The following is a 6,000-nucleotide window of genomic DNA, read 5'->3' on the forward strand; positions in this document are numbered from 1 at the left end:
TAAATCTCTGTAAAGAATGTCTCATCTTTGTCCTCTTAAGGTGCTAAACATTAGTTTACAGTAATGTGCATGATCATCTTCATTATAATACAGAACAGGATTCATGTTGATCTTTCCTTGATTCATCACCTTCAGTTGTGCGTGAAGTCCATGCAGTCTCTTCTAATGCAGCTTTCTGCCTGCTCTTCATCTAACTGAATTTCATTAAAATGACTAAATGTTTTATCTTAAAACAACCATGGTAATTATATATATTGTTTACAAAATTAAATAGTGTATTTACCAAAACCACCACTAATAGTGAATATTCAGTGTACTTTATTATCCAATACCATACGCAATATTTTACTAGGATGTAGCATAAAGACTGATAAAATAGCATATTAAGACAAATGAAATTCAAGAGAAATAAAATTATTTTAATCAGATGAAGAAACCTAGATGAAGAAACCTAGATGAACACATGGTGAAATGTCTTGAGCACCAAAGAATCACATCCAGTTTCCTTCTCGTCATAAGAGCTCTCCTGGTTTTTTTAAAAACCATGTCCCTATCATAATCTTCTTCAGTGTCATAAACAATTTGCAATTGTTATCCAGTACAATAGTACAACTGATAAACAACTCATGTGACCAAATCAAATCATTTTATTATCACAATACCATGAATGCAAGTATACAGGTGGTCAAATGCTTTTGTGCAAACTCTGCAGCTTGACAGCATGATAATTAGCATATTTGTAACAAATATACAGTTTTAAAAATATAAACAGCAGAGGTGTCAAGTAACGAAGTACAAATACTTCGTTACTGTACTTAAGTAGAAATTTGGGGTATCTATACTTTACTTGAGTGATTATTTTTCAGCCGACTTTTTACTTCTACTCCTTACATTTTGAGGCAAGTATCTGTACTTTCTACTCCTTACATTTTAAAAATAGCTTCGTTACTGCTATTTCATTTCGGCTTGTTTCCATTCCGGCTTGTCATCATTCAAAAAAAAAAAAAAAAAAAAAAAAAAAAACCTATCCAGATAAATCGCGCCATCCGGATGGAGTGAATTTGATTGTGGTTGGATGAGAAGTATTAACAAATATATTCCGACACCCTATTGGTCTGTACGCGATCCATCGCACCTGCACGTGACACAAATCACATCACAGTCCAGCCAGGACATAGACAGTTTTGGGTTCGTTTATCAAAAAATATATTTCTTAAAAGTAGGGTTGGGTATGGAACCGGTATCCGATCGCCTCAGAGTCAGTCCGCTTAAATTCCACATGAAACCAGCGTCAGACCGGTCTCCTCCCGTCTTTCAGCGCGCTCTTCAATCCGCAGAGCAAAGACCACGAACGGAGCAGCGCATGCGCACTTAAACAAACATCTCGGTTACGTATGTAACCTTGGTTCCCTGAATAGGGAACGAGATGCTGCGGTGACGTCACCACGTATGGGAACACCTCCGGTGTGACGAATGTCTGAAGCCCTATACCATCCCGCCAATCCTATTGGCCAAATGGCGCATAGCACCACCCTACGCATGCGCACGCATGATATACCTGGGTGCAGCGCGCCATTTCGCTCAGATTTCATGACTGAAGATGAAGAATTATCAAGGTACGGAACGGCCAGAACCACAGCATCTCGTTCCCTATTCAGGGAACCAAGGTTACATACGCAGAGATGTATAGTAACGAAGTAGAACTACTTCACTACTGTACTTAAGTACTAAAAGGCGGTATCTGTACTTTACTAGAGTATTATTTTTTTCTCCTACTTCCACTTTTACTTCGGTACATATTTTCGCTGGGTTTAATACTTTTACTCCGATATTTTTTATGTGCTGCATCGTTACTCGTTACAATTATAATAATGTTACGAATCATTCCATTACAAACCACTGCCAGAACTGTAGATGAGAGGTTTGATGACGCTGGCACATCATTGAGCGAATCAAGCGAGACTGCGCGTGCTGACTGAACTGCTGTGAAGAGAGAGATGAACACCGAGCCGAGCCAGATAATGACTCGTTCACGAGTCAAGAACCGGTTGCATAGGTTTTCGGATGACCAGTAACGTTAGTTCTTTCTGACAGTTCGATTCAATAAACCAGTTGAAGAAAACAGTTCACCGATTCTTTTGCGCTCGATGCAATGGCGTCATTGGCGTTGACTGCACATGGGCTCATAACATTAACACAGAATTAGTTCAGAATCAATCACCAAAAGAATCAGTTCGGTTCAGACGCTCTGTGTTTCGGTTTGCTTCACGCTAAATCACACATGCGCAGTATCATCAGCTCCTCGGTTCACGAATCGGACGCGTCTGACAGAAACGGTTCTTGACTCGTGAACGAGTCATTATCTGGCTCGGCTCGGTGTTCATCTTCAGTTCTCTCTTCACTTCAGTTCAGTCAGTGTACTGTTTGAGTCAATGAATTACTCCGTGATATTGGTTTGTTTTAACTCAGAGGGAGTGTCAGAAACATTAAACAAGTTAACAGCTTAATTAATCTGTGGATTAATGCGCATTGGAGACGCGAACTGTTTAAAACGATTCAGTTCGATTTGGTGGACTGTTTCAAAAAGATCCTGTTACATCAAACGATTAGTTCGCGAACCAGATATCACAAAACTGCTTTGTTTTTATCTGTCTTACAACAGACACGGAAGAGAAGACAATGCTGAATAAAGTCGTAGTTTTTGCTCTTTTTGGACCAAAATGTATTTTCGATGCTTCAAAAAATTCTAAATGACCCTCTGATGTCTTACGTGTTTGAAACAACATGAGGGTAAGTTATTAATGACATCATTTTGCAAATTGGGCTAACTAACCCTAGTAACCATTTTTTGTTTACAAGAAGTTACAGTCAAAGGAATTGTGATTGTCCTTTAGGTTAATCATTTGAAATAGTAAAAACAATATGTTCAAACTTTTGACTACTTTCTTTAAAGGGGGGGGTGAAATGCTAGTTCATGCATACTGAGTTTTTTTACACTGCTAAAGAGTTGGATTCCCATGCTAAACATGGACAAAGTTTCAAAAATTAAGTTGTACGTTTGAAGGAGTATTTTTGTTCCAAAAAAACCTCTTCCGGTTTGTCACAAGTTTCGGAAAGTTTTTTTCGAGTATGGCTCTGTGTGACGTTAGATGGAGCGGAATTTCCTTATATGGGTCCTAAGTGCGCGCTCTTCTACCTAGTAACCGAGTTACTTCTATCAAGTAAACAACATGCGATGTTGTCGTCAAACTGCAGTTTCCACATGTACAGCTTAAAAAAAAAGACGACAAAGTGGAACTTAGTCATTTTCCAAAACCGCTAAGCAAATATATACAGTTTCAGTACATACCACATAGCATACCGCCTTTGCTGATGCTGCTCTTGTTAAATTTCAGCCTCTGGATCTGTGTCACAGCTTCCACATGCTCTCAACTCAAAAGCCTACTGGCGCTCGTGATTCTTTAGCTCCGCCCACACGTCACGCCTCCAGGCGCTCGTGTTTTTCCGGGAAAAATCGGTACAGACTATCTTTCTCTTATAAATATAATAAAAACAAAGACTTTTTGGAGTTATGAAGGATGCAGTACTACTCTATAGGTACTCAAGATTAACAGGATATTGAGTGAAAACGAGCATTTCACCCCCCATTTAATAGCTACATAACACAATACTTCTACTTTTACTTTCAGTACTTGAGTAGTACATTTTAAAATAGACTACTTGCAATACTTTAGTACAAAAAATGTTGAATACTTTAGTACTTCTACTTAAGTGTGGTGCTTAAAGAGCACTTCTACTTCTACTCAAGTCACTTTTTTGATAGAGCACTTGTACTTTTACTCAAGTATGGTTCTCTAGTACTTTATACATCTCTGTACATACGTAACCGAGATGTTCCCTATCATAGGTCACTTCGATGCTGCGGTGACGTCACCACGTATGGGAACGATATACCAAAACGCCTGACGTACCTGATAACTGAGATCCGAGGAAGCATCTGCTCAAGCGGAGAGAACCCGGGAGCCAGGGGCCATCCTCACATCCAGACTGTAGGACTTGATAAAAGTGCTCGGTGAGGACCATCCTGCCGCAGCACAGATATCATCCATAGAAGATCCACTGAGAAAAGCTTGAGAAGAAGCTACAGCTCGAGTGGAATGAGCCTTAGAAATTGCCTCCACCAGCCAATGGGACATGCGCTGCTTTGTAACCGCATGGCCCTTACTTTTATGTCCAAAACAGACAAACAGCTGGTCAGATTCACGCCAAGGGGCTGTACGATCCACATAAGTCTTTAAAGCTCTCACAGGGCAAAGACTTAGATCTCCTGACCCAGCCTCAGCAGGTGAAAAAGCTTCCAGAACCACTTGCTGAAAGCGAAAGGGGTTAGATGCGACCTTAGGAACATAGTTAGGCCTGGGCCGCAGCAGCACCTTCACAGAGCCCGGTGCAAATTCCATGCATGAGGGTGAAACAGAAAGAGCCTGTAAATCCCCAACTCTCTTGAGGGAGGATAAAGCCATGAGAAGAAGTGTCTTCAGTGTCAGGAATTTATCCGATACGGTCTCCAAGGGCTCAAACGGATGCCCTGATAAACCTAGCAACACAATGGATAAATCCCATGAAGGAACTCGCACAGGGCGGAAAGGCCTCAGCCGTCGCGCACCCTGTATGAAACGAGAAACTAATGGATGACGCCCCACAGAGGCACCGCCTATGTATTCGTGGTAAGCTGAAATGGCTGCCACGTAAACCTTTAAAGTGGCTGGTGTAACGCCATCCGAAAAACGCTCCTGGAGGAACTCCAGCACTGAAGCCACTGGGCAGTAAACTGGATCCACATTATGATTGCCACACCAGGCTGTAAACAGTCTCCACTTGAAAGCATATAAGCGTCTCGTAGAAGCTGCTCTAGAATTCAATATAGTCTCAGTGGTTTCAACAGAAAGACCGGGACATACTAATGCACTCCGCTCAATGGCCACGCCCACAGTTTCCACAGATCTGGCCTCGGGTGCCAAATCAGCCCCTGTGCTTGTGATAATAAATCCTGTCTGAGGGGAATCTCCCACGGAGAGCCCGCTAGCAGACTGATCAGATCCGCAAACCACGGCTGCGTGTGCCATCGCGGAGCCACCAGCAGCAGCTGTTCCACTCTGTCCCGCCGTATTCTGCATAATACCGCTGGGATCAAACGAATCGGAGGAAAAGCATACAGACTGGTCCTGGGCCAGCTGTGAGCTAACGCATCCACGCCCAGGGGCGATGGGGAGCGTAGGGAGAACCATAGCGGGCAATGCGTAGTCATGCTCGATGCGAATAAATCCACTTTCGCTTTGCCGAATATCCGCCATAAAAGATCCACCGTCTGGGGGTGTAATCGCCATTCTCCCTGTTCCAGAGCCTGTCTGGATAGCAAGTCCGCTCCGAAATTCAATCGTCCGGGGACATGAACGGCCCGGATCGACAGAAATTTGTCCCGAGACCACAGAAGAACATGCCTCGCCAGCCTGCACAGGGGGCGAGAGTGCAATCCTCCTTGATGGTTCAGATAAGACACAACCGCTGTGTTGTCTGATCTGAGCAGCACATGACGGCCGATCAGCAGATCCGTGAAATACTGGAGAGCCAGAAAAACTGCCAGTAATTCCAGTCTGTTTATGTGCCAGCCGCGCTGAGCCGCTGCCCATACTCCGTGGGCTGGTCGCCCTCGACACACAGCTCCCCAACCAGTCAAAGACGCGTCCGTCGTGACAGTCTCTCGGAAAGCATATATTCCCAGTCGAACTCCTGACAGGAGAAATTCGGTTGACATCCAAAATTTTAGCGACATCACACACCGCCGTGTCACCGAAATCGTGTGATGCGGAAGACAACGGGGTGAAATATTCTGCCTTTTTGTCCACCACTGAAAGGGGCGCATTTGAAGCAACTCCCAGACGAATCACGGGGGATGCTGCTGCCATTAGACCCAAGAGCCTGAGGCTCAATCTCACGGTC

The sequence above is a fragment of the Carassius gibelio genome, chromosome B23, assembly GCF_023724105.1.
Source record: "Carassius gibelio isolate Cgi1373 ecotype wild population from Czech Republic chromosome B23, carGib1.2-hapl.c, whole genome shotgun sequence".
NCBI lineage: Eukaryota > Metazoa > Chordata > Actinopteri > Cypriniformes > Cyprinidae > Carassius > Carassius gibelio.